Source organism: Silene latifolia, chromosome Y (genome assembly GCF_048544455.1).
Source record: "Silene latifolia isolate original U9 population chromosome Y, ASM4854445v1, whole genome shotgun sequence".
Lineage (NCBI taxonomy): Eukaryota > Viridiplantae > Streptophyta > Magnoliopsida > Caryophyllales > Caryophyllaceae > Silene > Silene latifolia.
This window is the reverse complement of record NC_133538.1, coordinates 482,026,893-482,040,319: the sequence shown is the minus strand read 5'-3', so window position 1 is coordinate 482,040,319 and position 13,427 is coordinate 482,026,893. Positions and strand designations below refer to the sequence as shown.

The following is a 13,427-nucleotide window of genomic DNA, read 5'->3' as shown; positions in this document are numbered from 1 at the left end:
GAACAAAGGATCCAAATTAGAATCCCTCCCAAAAGTAAATACCCAAGGTGTAACTCTTAATAATTAATAATACAATGAACTAGTAATATTATTAATCTTGCTTAAAAATTGACCCAAAATATTATTTTGCTCTCTTGTTTATTCCGCCAAGAGAAGGGAAGAAATGGAGTATTTTCTATCCCTAAGTTCTAGTAATGTTAGAGATTAGAATGAAAAATTACACTAGAAATTATAGTGAAGTAGTGAATAATTTAAGAGGAAAACCATTGGCATTTTTTACCTCCAAAAACCGGTTGGCAAGGGAGAGTAGAGCCAATGCATGAGCTAGTTTTTCTACCCAAGAAAGAATAGGTATGCAAGGCTACTAGTTAGATTTAATCATTGTGTTTTCCACTTAAGATAAAAACACAATATAAATCTTATACTCCCTCCATTATTTCGGCACATTTAAAATAAAATGGGTAGTCCATTTTATTTTGTCATTTGTCAATTTTGTCACATGTTACATGTTACATGACATGTCACAATGTAATGTATTTTTAGCATATTAAAAATCAACATACTCATAAAATGTGTCATTTACAAAATCGACTAGTAATTCGTTAATTACTTTTACCAAAACGGTTTATCAAATTATAAATTACAACGTCTTGTATTTATAATAAATTATTCATTCAATTTCAATTTCAAATTGTTTCGTAAACAATAATTTTATCTAAGTAATAAAAAAATTCAATTACTTAGACCGTATCTTATTTAATCGAATTACAATAAGACACGTCAATTATACTCACAAAATCGTCCGTCAATTTTAAGCAATTTAATTAACCCGTATCGACATACGATCAATTAAATAATGAATTAAGAATGTCACCCTTTAGGTATGACCTAAGGGGATCAACTGATCACCACCGTCGCACGACAGTAATGTCAAACTCTTGTAAGCCAATCATTACCGATATGTGTGGACCAGTTGACTGTAAAATATTACATCCCACGTGTATTCTTAAAAATGAGATTTAAACATGTGATCATCATGATCAACAGTTGTGAACGCATTATTGTCGGAGGACACATATTCTAACAGATTGAGAGGCCTCATTCATTTTGGCTAGGGCCTTCTCAAATTTCATGTTCATTGTGTCAATATGGGAGCTTAGTTGGGCACCCAAATCGGCACTCAATTTTGTGATGAAATCAACTTCATGTCTCCCTCCCCTAGTAGCTTTTCTTGGCCTATTATATTAAATATATGAACCGCAATCTCCTCTATCTTTGCCCAATTTTGATTGTCATCAACCTCGATAAATATTCCATTAGAACCCATGTTGAGTACATTCCTTGCATCTTCATACAATCCATTCCAAAATTGTTGGACTAGGAACCATTCACTTAGTCCATGATGAGGACAAGAGCGACATGTGTTCTTGAAGCTTTCCCATGCCTCGTATAATGTTCCATTAGAACCCATATTAAGCACATTCCTTGCATCTTCATACAATCCATTCCAAAATTGTTAGACTAGGAACCATTCACTTAGTCCATGATGAGGACAAGAGCGACAGGTGTCCTTGAATCTTTCCCATGCCTCATATAAAGACTCTTCATCCCTTTGCTTAAACCCGATGATTTGGGCTCTTAACTTGTTGGTCTTCTCCGGAGGGTAGAACTTCTTGTAGAAAGCAAGTGCTAACTTTTTCCATGAATCAATACCTAGAGTGGCTTTGTGTAGGTTTTTTAACCATTGTTTTGCGGTTCCGATAAAGGAAAAAGGAAACAATACCATCCAATTTTTTCTTCAGTTTCCCCCGTTTGGGAAATGGCATCACAATAGTCACAAAAAGTCTCCATGTGTAGATTAGGGTCCTCACTAGGCATCCCTCCAAATTGACTTCTCTCAACTAATTGTATGAATGCGGATTTGGCAATGAAATTACCGGTTAAGTTGTGTGGTGTTGGAGTACCATTAGGTAGGTTCTCCTCCGGTTGTACGGAATGAGATGAAAATTTCGGCATTGTAGGTTGGTTTTGTGGTTGGTTTTGAATTGGGTTTTCCTCTCCTTGTATTGCAAAAGGGTTGGTCAAATCAACACTATCCGATTGGACAATACCAATGTCTGCAAGTTATCCAATACCCACAATTGTTGAAGTTCCTCTAACAACTCTTCTAATGTTTGTCAAATTTCTTTCAATCTCGGGATCAATAGGCAAAGATTCGCCTTGGGATCTCCTAGACATGCAAAAATCAAACAACTAGAAAACAATTAAAACTACCTTGAGAAGTTTTACTTCCCTAAGGTTAAGAAAGACACATCTAAAAACAATAAATAACAACTCAATTGAACATTGTCCCCGGTAACAGCACCATTTTGACGAGGGTTCGGAATGTCGTCAATTCTCCCTATAAAACACTATTTATAATCTTAAAAAACTACTCTTAGTAGAGTGATAAGTAAAGCTCGGATCCCAAGGGATGAGTATTGGATAAAGTTATCGATTGTTGAAACTTATGTCTTAGGGTGTCACAATTTGGGTTGAGTTTGAGGTTTGCAATCTAAACTATTTAACAAAGGAAAATGTAAACAAATGAAGGTAAAGCAAAGGAAGTAAATGAGGTTGTAAACAATTGATTAAAGCACTAGAGTGTCATGGGTTCTTAAGGGAATCATGGTGAGATCATATAAACAAGTTTTGTAGATGCGAGCAAGTTATTGTTGTAGTGGAATCGAGTTAGTTTATATCTTACAACTCCGAGGAAGATTTGGGTCCTGGAACCGAGTCGGTCAAGACTGTACAACACCTACAAGTCGACTAAGTATCTTTCTATTCAACTATATGCATGGTCTAACAAGCCTTAAGTTAGTTTATGTCTTAAAATTCTTGTTGAATGGATAAGAGATTCATGCAAGGTTGTCAATCAACCATTTTATCAAGCATAACATGTGCATAAGTTGAAACTACAACAAGCATGCAATCATATGATCTTATTAAGTAAAGATCTACCCCATGATTAATTCCCCTTTTCCCCAATTAACCCTAGCTAAGTGAGTACTCACTCATAATCATGGTAAACATGCTAATAAGGGTATCAATCATATTAACAAGGCTAAACATGGTGAATGAGTAAAGTAATAAACAATAATTAAGCAAAGGATCAAAGAGATTGTACCAACATAGGTTGATCCAAATAATAAACAAAGAATAATAGAAGAAAACATGATGAATGGTGAAGAGTTGTCAATTCTTCAATAAACCCCAATAGTCTTCAAATTACCCTACTAAATATAAGAACACGTGAATGATTAAAGAATGATTAAGATTTGATTAAGATTGAATTGTGTAATACAATTTAAATAACCCTACTAATATTCTACTAAACTAGATTAGGAATTGGTACTTAATCCCCTAATACAATGGGGTATTTATACTAAGTACAAGTATCAGGGTAACTAAGGGCTTAAATGACGATTAAGTCCCTAAGATGAAGATTAACGCCTTGAAAGTCCCTAAGGAGCCGCATGACCCGACCCTATTGGACGCCTATGCTGTAAGGAAATTCGCCCGTCCTGCTTGTGGGATGATCGGGCAGAGTCTTGGGATGCCCGTCTAAATCATCCGGATGCTCGGGATGAGCTTGGGTCCCCCGTCCCATAGGCCAGTGTGGCTTCTTCTTCAATTGTTTGCTTCATGATCCATGGGGATTGTTGAGGAGCCTTGGGGTTCCTTCATCATTGCCCAAATACCTGTTCTATCTACTTAGGCCTTTAACATCCGTCTTCTCCTTGTTTCTTGGTCGTTAGATGCGATCCATTTAGCTCCAAATTGCTCCATATATGCAAGGTTAGTATTCCTCTCCTACCAAGGATACAGAACCTCAAAGAATATGCAAAGTGGGTAGCTAAAGTTAAGAAACGACCCTAATACATGAAAGAAAGCATAAGAACGAGGCTAGATTGGGGACTAAAAGTGTGCAAATATGAGTCACATCATGCTTACAAAATTCTGTTGTAAGTTCTTCAAAGGTAGGGTAATTCTTGAGATCCAGATTATGGAACCATGCCACCTCCAGAGATTTAGCAAAAATACAAGATAACGTACTGGCAGGCACACCTTTCTGGGCAAGGTGCACCTTGTAGGACCTTATTTAATGCAGAGGTTTTTCGGTTCCCTTAAATTTCGGTATATCTGTAAGCAAGAATTGGGTAGCCGGTCTTGGACCAGAGAGTAGGTCCTAGAGTTTTCATAGTGGATGCTCTCCCCCTGAGAGAGCTTCAGCTAATCTTCCTCGAGTTTGAACCGTTTTTCAAACTTAGTCAATTCCAGTTGGGTAGTTACAACGTTCTCCCCCATCAACTTTTGCATCAATGGCCTATAACCGAGTCATCATCAACTCCAAAGTCTCACCAAGCTTAGTAACATCGACTTCCATGGCTTTATTTCGGGTGTTAGGCGGCGTTTTATAAGAAAACCCCGAACGACTCAATATTTGAATCAAAATTCCTTGCACAAATAAAGACTTGACTTTTGACTCAAACTTGAGTCAAAGTCAAAGACCCGGGAAATGAGCTATATGGCTGATCTATAATGGGTCCAACATGGGTAAGGGTCTCAAACATAACAAGGACAATGACTCAACTCGAACTAAGTTTAAACTTTAACCTGACACACACTCGGTGTGACTTACCCGTGATCTAGCCAAACATGGCTCATAGGACGCCTCATAGTGTCCTAAGTTAGGTGTGGTCGACACACTTGTCTTAGGCCTAAAAGGTGGCATGGGTGACCTACTTGGGTCGTATTCTAGCTAAATACACAGTTCACTTGAACCTACGATACGGCTAGGCCTGACTCGAAACATATACTTTGTTCGGGTATGGTTCAGTGAAAAATTATTTCGGAATTGATTTGAAAATGGATGTTTAAAAATGAGGCTTTAAATGGGTGGCATGCCGGCTATAAAAAATGTCAAATGACGTGGTTTTCGAAAAAAACATGACACAGAGGAAGTTCACATTGCACATAAGAATTCGTATAATAATCATGCATATCGTAGACTCTTCTAAGGCTGGGTCGTCCTCTAATGGGTCTATGCCTGTGATCCGCCTTGTGAAATTAAGTCAAGCCCAATAAGCAGAGATGTGCAATTTGGTAGGTACAAGTACTTGAAGACCTCAGCGGTATCACCCTGATATAAATATCGGGCATAGTGGGTGTAATACCCCGTATTTTATATAATCAATTAAAACGGATATTATTATATATTAATTATTATGTATTTTGTATTACTAATTATGTCGGGATAATAGTTGAGTCGATAATTACATTAAGCTATCGTAAGTTATTTGAGACGGGTTTATATGGAATTCGAAATGTGAGCTGACCCATTTGAGTTGGCCCATTAACTGTTCAGCCCAATTTAACCCTAACTAACCCTAAACCCTAACCCTAATTATAACCTAAACACTACCCTTAACCCTACCCTCACCCGCCTCCCTCCCGCCTCCCTCCTTCATCAACACCAACGCTCAGCTTTTCACACATAGAGAGAGAGAGAGAGTGAGCTTGGTTGTCGTTAGTGCTGCAAGGAAGAGCTAGGGGTGGTTGTCGACGTTCATAGGCGGCTATGGTGGCGGTGGTGGTGACGGAAAGGTAAGGATTCAACCTCTCTCCTCTGTTTTCGCATTTATGTCGGGTTTTGTGGGTGGTTGCGTGTCTGATAGGGGCATTTCTGGTGGTTGTTGATGGGGTATATGGGTAGGGTGGTTAGTGACGAGTGTAGTGGTGGTGGTTAGGGTGGTTATAGGTGGTTTTAGTGGCTGTGCAAGGTGGCATCGACAGGGGGGTAGTAAACGTGTTTAAGCAGGGGTTTTCAGGCGGTTTAGATGGTTAGGTTGGGGTGGCACCACCGTGGACTCGGGGGAGGTCGAAATGGTGGTGCCACGGTGTCGGATTCGTGGGGACGACGGCGAGCAGGACTGTGGTGGTGTGGTAGGTTATAGGTGTTGGCTGCGGTGGTAGTAAGGAGAGAACAGAGGGTGTTTGGTGAGGCTTGGCGGTGAACCAGGCCAAATGGCGACCCTGGTTCGACTCGCCGGCGACGATCGACCAGTGGTGGTGGTTGTTGGTGGTGGGGTCGAAGTGGGGAGCATGGTTGGTGGTTGTCGTGGTGGTGTAGGTGGCGCGTGAATGGTGGGGGTGAGAGTGAAGGCGTGGGTTGTGTTTAATCGGGTTATTCAAATTGTTTTGAGTTTTGAAACGGGTTTGTCGGAGATTTAATCGTTATATTTCGTAATGGGTCGTATTCTTAATTAATTAATTAATTTAATTCCGAGTTATTTAAATAATTAAAGACGGGTTTAAGTCGGGTCGTTGAGTTGTTCAATATTTGATTCGGGTTTTCTTAAGCGTATAATTCGTTTAACCTTTATTTATCATATTAGTTATTTAACTTAATTCCCGAGTCTTTTAAAATAATTCAAGTCGGGTTTTGAGTCGGGTTTGTTAAAAGAGAAAAGTTACTATATCGGGAAAGTTTCCATTTTAAGAAATTCACTTTAGTAACCTTCTATTTTGGGAAGTTGGGTCAAATACTAATCGGGTTATTTTAGTTATCAGTTGGGCATAAGTTTGGTGTCGGGATTGTATTTCGGGAAAGCTTCTATTTTGGGAGATTTCTATATTTAGTAGTTAGTAATTATAAATATTATAATTGTTTTAGGTGACGGATTCGTGAAGGATCGATAATCGATTCGTTGCTTTATTTTAATTTGCTTGAACTACTTAATTGGATTTGCTGGCACTTTGAGGTAGGGAAATACACTTGACCTATTATCGTTGTTGTTGAATTGTGTTGACTTGATTCGTGGTTGTTGATTTACGTTATGATTCATATACGGGAAGGTGATTGACTGAATTGATCGTGTTGAGTTTGTTATCACAACATTCGGTAGCTGGCATGATTTCATTCATTAATATATATATTGTGTTGCATTAATTTCTGTTGAGCATTTCATATGCATTGGAGTTGGAGGATGGTGTAGGAGTGACGATGTTGAGATACGATGTGAGTTGTGATAAGGCCCAGGCGGGTTCTGCAGGACTTGCCCTGGTGTCCTCGGTGCGAGTGCGATCGGCTATGGTCGATATATATAGTCTACCGGGGATCGGTATGGCTGGGTTATCCGGGGTATGAGATATGAGATATGAGTTGAGATGGAGATGGAGGTGACGGAGGAGCATGCATATCATATTTTGTTGTTTTATTGTTTTCCCTACTCAACCTCGTGGTTGACCACATGTATGATTCGTGAACACCGTGATGACCCAAATATTGGCGAGCGGACTTAACGAGTTAAGAGATAGAACGGGAGCTGGATGGGCGTGAGACACTGGATCAGACGACTTAGTAGCTAGATCATCATCTAGAAGACTTTCACTTTTATTTATGTTAGTTCTTGTAATTTGACGTAAAGAGGTTTTGTAATAATTAAGTTAAAAATAATTATATAAATTGCCTTGGAGTTTAATTTGTTATTCACTACCTCGGGAAACCGAGATGGTAACAGTCCGGTTTATTAGGGAATGTCTTGACGAAGGCTTCTTTTATAAACCGGGGTGTTACAAAGTGGTATCAGAGCGAACGATCCTCAGGCCTAAACCAATGAGCCCAATGAACATAGGAAGAGTCTAAATAAAATGAACCCCGAGATAGAACTGTTAGGAGCACACTAAGGTAAGGTATGAGTTAGGGGCCCCCTCACACCGAACCAGTGGCCCTCTCAGTTTGACCCGGAAACCCTGAGTGTATATGAGAGAAAGGGTAGAAAATTTGCTTGAGGTTGAACATGAAATTCAAATATCGTTGCCTAAGTATTAACTGATTGATACATTGATTATTGCATAATCGAGTTGATGTATACCTTGAGACCCATATATTCTAACCGTTCTGCAGGACAACGCTACGGTAAGTATTTTGTATGAATGATGACGTGATCATATAATGTTGTGGAAATGAGAAATAAAATTTCAAGTTCAGGTTAATAATCAATGAAGTGTTGTGCTAGTCGTGAGCATGAAAATAATTGCGAGTCGATGATAGTTACCTAGGTGGATGTTGAATGATGTGCTGATAGTACTATTATGTCTAGTAATATGCGGTTATGTGATCCCAAAGCCATGCTAGTATAGTCTTGTGATAGTAATTAGAAACACTGTTGAATTGCTTGTTTATAGTCATAGCAATCGTGATTTAGATGTACGGAGTAGATCGAGATGCGAAGGGATTCTATGGGATAGATGTTTACGTAAGTACAGTGTGAGATTTAAGTTAGGATGAGTTAGTATCGATAGTATGGTTGTAAGAGTTTGAAACATAGAAAATGAACGACTTAGTGCTGAAACGCGTTTTGTTTGATTTTACTCTTTAATTGACCTTACTGCCATTTCTTTTCTGTTTATTGCCTATGGATGAAAATTTTATGAGAAATAGCCTTGGGAGTTAGTGTTCATTTGGCGTGGGTTTCATGCTTATAGGATATACGGATTAGGAGTAATAAATATTTTAGTGGGCTGTGGTCAGGAAGTTTCTGTGCAGTGATGTTTTGACCAACGATTTTGTAAAAATCCTCATTTAAATTGTATTAATAATTTCGCATAATTCCAACTCCATCGATCATAAAATTCGCATATGTTTTCAAATTGATAAGCCACGAAAAACCTTGATGTCTCTATATTAAATAATAAGTTTTGCAAACTGACCCAAGTTTCAGACCAATTGCTGTCACATGCTTGTTTGGACAAACTGAGTTGTAAAATTCTTTAAAAATGGAATTCTTGTGCTTTAGACCTAATTCTTTTTCCCCTGTGTTTTAACTCTCCGTATTTTATAACGGTAATATAAATCAAGTTTTAATCGACCGGTTATTTGTTCGTAGTCTTTGGAAGTTACAACGTGAATCATGATTTGTAAGATGTGTGTTCTAGGTTGAGATTTCATAGAGTTGTTTGATTAATTAAGGAGCTTTAGTAAAGTGAATTTATAATGTCCTTATATGATGATAGTAGCCCGCATGTCCAGTAGTTACGTATCTTAACAAGTGATAAAAAATTAAAGTTTAGTTGATAACATTGTTGACATGATAGCAGGAGTAAACTTGAATAGCTTAAATTGATTCTTAATCAAGGGTGAAATATTTTATACGAGTCCAGTTGTTTGCATATTTTACATACGTTTGGCATGTTGTAATATCTCTGGTGTGTTCATCATATCTGCATAGTGGTCGGATATAAATAAATACAAAACTCTATTGACATATCTTGGTAAAGTTGATGGCATTAAAAGTTAATTTGATGGTTCTAATATACTCGCATGAATAATTATAATAATTATGTTTAAATGTTTACACATGGATGGTAATAATGAGTATGTCTAAATGTTCACACATGAAGGATGCATCTGAGTTCTAATGTCTTTCATATGAATTGTGTGCCCATAGTTATATTTATTACCTTCATCGCATTAAATTATTTCAGTTAAACCTAAACCTATGACATGATAATAAACAGTGTGTTCTTTCTTATTGAATATGTTCGTTATCATATTGTCATTAAATGCTAAAATGATTCCTGCAATTGTATGGGCGTGATATAAAAGGAACTGTTTGATATAACACGACATTTGGCATATCTATATTCTCGAGTCGTTACTATCAATTATATTAAAAAAAAAAAAAAAAAAAAAAAATTTGTTCATGATAACTATGTTGGCAATTATAATGGGATAACCCTTTGATGATTCACATGATATGCATTGGTTTAAATGATAGTCGTTACAGTTACATTTAATTGAGCCTACGGGTTGCCTAATTATTCAAACCGTACAGATCAGAGAAGTTGTTCAAGTTGCTAATCTTTTATCATAGCTAGTGTTCTACAAAGTATATGATGGCAAATGTATATGTTTAAACTATTTATACAATATCTTTTGTTTTGCTGAAAATGAATTATACTAAGTTGCTGGACACAATTGAATGATATGGTTGCTAAGATGTTAAACACATGAGGGATATGGAAGTAATGTTGTCATTGTCATAGATCATATGTTGTTACTTTTATTGGGAAACATGTTTTCAGAATTGATATCGTGCAAACAATCTTGATAATTTAAAATATGAATGATGAGTATGTTGTTGATTGCTTAAATTCATCGGCCTAATTCGTGACCTAAACCAGTGAGTGAGTAAATGGTTGTACGGACATGTCAATAAGATCCTGTGATTGTGAGGGATAACAGTGGTAGATCTGTTTTCTGTGATATGTTTACAAATGTGAGAAGTTCTTAAATTGTTTTGTTGATTTTGCTCTCTCTCGTTCATAGTCTATAATTGATCATCAAATTTGTTTAGTTGTGAAACCGTGTAAACCTTGGTTCCTTTCTAGTTGTTCTTTTAGTTTGATGTTGTATTTTTAAGTTAAGCATGAGCTAGTAATAAATGATACTTGTTGACAATCAGTTAATTCCTTAATAAAACCTTGTTTCGACCTTAATGTTAATGCGCAATCTCTTATCACGTGTTCTTTCCTGTCACATGTGATTGATAATGATTTTGTTGCATAGGTATATGAAAATTGAAAAGAGGTTACGAGGACGTAACCATGCTTCTAGTCGGGTAGGATTGTAAAATCTTAATGTTTATATTGCACTTGTTTGTAGATGGTGGTTTTGATCAAGTAGATGTTTCGTTGTGGGGTACCTATGCAAATGAGTTCTATATGTTTTATTCATACTTCTGTTAGTTGGTTGAGGTGTAAAAGGAGAGTATAAGTTAAACTACTGGTATTGAGTTATGAGTTGTGGGGCCTTTGTGCCGAGTTACATTTGCGGTCCAGTGAGACCATGGTTATGGAGTTACTTGAGTTTGAGATCGGAATTTAGATGGAAGATGACGGTGTTCTCAAGTGATTATTTAGTTGTTATACATTTGTGTTCTCAGGTAATCATTAGTCGTAGTTAGTTGGGTTAAGTGAAGACGAGTTAAACTTCGGGACGAAGTTTATTTTTAGGAGGGCAGAATGTAACATTTCGTATTTGTTATGTTTAATTGATGTGTCAAAAGTGTGTGTTAACCATGTTAGAAATGCGTGACGTCCGTAAGTACGATATGCAATACCCTTCTGAGGTTGGGTACGGGAGCGAACTTCGGGACGAAGTTCATTTTAAGGGGGGAAGACTGTAATACCGCGTATTTTATATAATCAATTAAAACGGATATTATTATATATTAGTTATTATGTATTTTGTATTACTAATTATGTCGGGATAATAGTTGAGTCGATAATTACATTAAGCTATCGTAAGTTATATGAGACGGGTTTATATGGAATTCGAAATGTGAGCTGACCCATTTGAGTTGGCCCATTAACTGTTCAGCCCAATTTAACCCTAACTAACCCTAAACCCTAACCCTAATTATAACCTAAACACTACCCTTAACCCTTCCCTCACCCGCCTCCCTCACGCCTCCCTCCTTCATCAACACCAAACCTCAGCTTTTCACACATAGAGAGAGAGATAGAGAGTGAGCTTGGTTGTCGTCAGTGCTGCAAGGAAGAGCTAGGGGCGGTTGTGGACGTTCATAGGCGGCTATGGTGGCGGTGGTGGTGACGGAAAGGTAAGGATTCAACCTCTCTCCTCTGTTTTCGCATTTATGTCGGGTTTTGTGGGTGGTTGCGTGTCTGATAGGGGCATTTCTGGTGGTTGTTGATGGGGTATATGGGTAGGGTGGTTAGTGACGAGTGTAGTGGTGGTGGTTAGGGTGGTTATAGGTGGTGTTAGTGGCTGTGCAAGGCGGCATCGACAGGGGGGTAGTAAACGTGTTTAAGCAGGGGTTTTCAGGCGGTTTAGATGGTTAGGTTGGGGTGGCACCACCGTGGACTCGGGGGAGGTCGAAATGGTGGTGCCATGGTGTCTGGATTCGTGGGCTGACGGCGAGCAGGACTGTGGTGGTGTGGCAGGTTATAGGTGTTGGCTGCGGTGGTAGTAAGGAGAGAACATAGGGTGTTTGGTGAGGCTTAGCGGTGAACCAGGCCAAATGGCAGCCCTGGTTCGACTCGCCGGCGGCAGTCGACCAGGCTGGTGGTGGTTGTTGGTGGTGTGGTCGAAGTGGGGAGCATGGTTGGTGGTTGTCGTGGTGGTGTAGGTGGCGCGTGAATGGTGGGGGTGAGAGTGAAGGCGTGGGTTGTGTTTAATCGGGTTATTCAAATTGTTTTGAGTTTTGAAACGGGTTTGTCGGAGATTTAATCGTTATATTTCGTAATGGGTCGTATTCTTAATTAATTAATTAACTTAATTCCGAGTTATTTAAATAATTAAAGACGGGTTTAAGTCGGGTCGTTGAGTTGTTCAATATTTGATTCGGGTTTTCTTAAGCGTATAATTCGTTTAACCTTTATTTATCATATTAGTTATTTAACTTAATTCCCGAGTCTTTTAAAATAATTCAAGTCGGGTTTTGAGTCGGGTTTGTTAAAAGAGAAAAGTTACTATATCGGAAAAGTTTCCATTTTAAGAAATTCTCCTTTAGTAACCTTCTATTTTGGGAAGTTGGGTCAAATACTAATCGGGTTATTTTAGTTATCAGTTGGGCATAAGTTTGGTGTCGGGATTGTATTTCCGGAAAGCTTCTATTTTGGGAGATTTCTATATTTAGTAGTTAGTAATTATAAATATTATAATTGTTTTAGGTGACGGATTCGTGAAGGATCGATAATCGTTCGTTGCTTTATTTTCCGGATTTGCTTGAACTACTTAATTGGATTTGCTGGCACTTTGAGGTAGGGAAATACACTTGACCTATTATCGTTGTTGTTGAATTGTGTTGACTTGATTCGTGGTTGTTGATTTACGTTATGATTCATATACGGGAAGGTGATTGACTGAATTGATCGTGTTGAGTTTGTTATCACAACATTCGGTAGCTGGCATGATTTCATTCATTAATATATATATTGTGTTGCATTAATTTCTGTTGAGAATTTCATATGCATTGGAGTTGGAGGATGGTGTAGGAGTGACGATGTTGAGATACGATGTGAGTTGTGATAAGGCCCAGGCGGGTTCTGCGCAGACTTGCCCTGGTGTCCTCAACAAGCGAGTGGCGGGTCGGCTACGGTCGATATATATAGTCTACCGGGGATCGGTATGGCTGGGTTGTCCGGGGTATGAGATATGAGATATGAGTTGAGATGGAGTTGGAGGTGACGGAGGAGCATGCATATCATATTTTGTTGTTTTATTGTTTTCCCTACTCAACCTCGTGGTTGACCCTGTGTATTCGTGAACACCTGTGATGACCCAAATATTGGCGAGCAGACTTGACAGGTTAAGAGATAGAACGGGAGCTGGATGGGCGTGAGACACTGGATCAGAC

General features: G+C 38.3%; 1 non-coding gene across 1 annotated transcript; it reads left to right on the top strand.

Moving 5' to 3' along the window:
* The first annotated feature begins 1,538 nt into the window (after positions 1 to 1,538).
* On the top strand, positions 1,539 to 1,645 carry LOC141635526 (small nucleolar RNA R71). The gene has a single exon (XR_012540208.1). It is a non-coding gene; the product is annotated as a small nucleolar RNA R71 (small nucleolar RNA).
* Positions 1,646 to 13,427: the final 11,782 nt, after the last annotated feature.